This window comes from Capsicum annuum, chromosome 7, assembly GCF_002878395.1.
Source record: "Capsicum annuum cultivar UCD-10X-F1 chromosome 7, UCD10Xv1.1, whole genome shotgun sequence".
Taxonomy (NCBI): Eukaryota; Viridiplantae; Streptophyta; class Magnoliopsida; order Solanales; family Solanaceae; genus Capsicum; species Capsicum annuum.
In genome coordinates, this window is record NC_061117.1 from 42,910,156 (window position 1) to 42,912,208 (window position 2,053).

Sequence of the window (2,053 nt, forward strand, 5' to 3'; positions counted from 1 at the left end):
GTGGTGACCGGAACCTTAATAGCTCCCGTGGAAACCTTGGCTGAAGGAAAATTTCATTGCATATGTCCAAGCTGACCACAATTATAACACTGATTTCTCCCCTCCTAATAATACCCACAGTGAAGCTTCCCACTAAAATAAAAAGGAGGATACAGTGGGGATTACTGAGCTCCAATAGCCTGAGACTGGACACCCTGTGCCTTAGGACCACTATTATCCTGGAAACCATAATCACCTGAAGGCTTAGGATAAGGAGCACTAGCCGTCGAATAAGAATTCCCCCAATTCTTCTTCTTATCCACTGCCTATTATCCCTCCCACTGTTCTGCTAACCTATACCCTACTCTAAATATCTTAACTTCTTATTTTATCTTTCTCTCATCTCTGTTTGTTTCTTCTTTTCAACCTCCACTTGCTGCATATAAACCACAAGTCTGGAGATGTCCATATTATTGTTCAACATCACAACCTTACACTCCAATACCAAATCATGAGATTAACCAAAAGCAAATTTTCTAATTTGAGATCTTATATTAACTGCTAACTCCGGAGCATAACGAGCTAACTACTGAAACTTCAAAGCATACTCCTTCGCACTCATCTTACCCTGCTTCAGATTAAATGACCAAAAACCATAATTGGAGAATTTATCTTGAATTGCATGAACATGACATAGGAAACTCAACATCCAAAACATACTATAATCCATTTCACTTGAAAACAATTGTAATCTTATCTTGAAATCAAGATAACAAGTAATTCAAGGAGATAATTCATTTAAAACATGGAAAACTCTTAATTTAATATTTAAAAAGGGGTTCTTGGACTCCATGGTGAAAATAAACTATGGATGAACATCACACATACCTAGAAACCTTAAGATTGAAAGGGAAACACAATATTTAAAGATTTCTTAAAGTTCTTGGATTAGGAGAGACGGTCTCTAACTTTTATGGAAGCTGAGACCCCTCTGTGGTCTTAGATTTGTTAGTCGTGATGGACCAGTATTTCAAACTAGAAGAAATTATGGACTAAGAGTGGTTACTTGAATTCTTGATTTTCTTGAAGAGAATGTAATTGAATTTTATATTCTTGGGAGAGGTTAGGGTTTAATTGATAGAAAATTGGAGAAGAATGGGCAAACAATGCCCAAATTGTTGATATAAGTCGGGTTAGGATGACTTGGATTGAGGGAAAAAGATGATACTGCTCCTCAAATATTTAAATTCAGAACTGGAATGCAGTTTAATAAGGCACTGTGATGCGCCAAGGAGCTCATCGCTATACCCACCGCGATGCGCCACTATCACGGTGAGGTTTTGGAATCAAAATCCAAATGAGCCCCAATCCTCGTTCGAAAAATTCAAAATTTTTCCGAGACATGGTATTAACTCAAAAACTTACATCCCGGAGTTGGGAAGACTCATTTAAAAAACCTCAAAGTTAAAAGGTAAAAAATAAGACTAAGTCCCCAATACTTAGTGAATTTTTCAAGCTTTAAGCCTCTTATGCATGCAACTAGGAGTTGAACTGAGCTTGGATAAGTACAGGGTATTACAATATGAAAGAAGGTTATTGTTTATTAAAATAGTCCTATTTGGAGTCTAGGCATATTGGGCTTAATAGTTTTTACTTCCCTTAGAAAATCATCAAACTAACCGAAGTCACTTGTTGAAGCTTCCTATAGTCTACGAAGACTACAATCTCCTAAAAAATCTCTATGGTCATGGGAACATTTTTATTGACCTAAAGGGGTAGGGGGATGAATATAATGGATCTTTGGAGCTAAGTGATTTTGTGTAAATTTTTATGGGCTTTGAACTTGAAGAAATATGGACCATGGATCTGTTGAATTTATGCGTACTACATTATGTATCAGTCTATTGATATTATGCCTATTACTACTCAGACATCTTTGATGGTTCGAAAACTTCCACATGTAAGAAATTCTAGCAAACTCTTGGAAATTAAACAACACTTATGCATAAAGGAAAATTTCATATTGCAACACCATATAGGAGGTTAAAGGGAGAGGTGGAAACATTACCTAGAA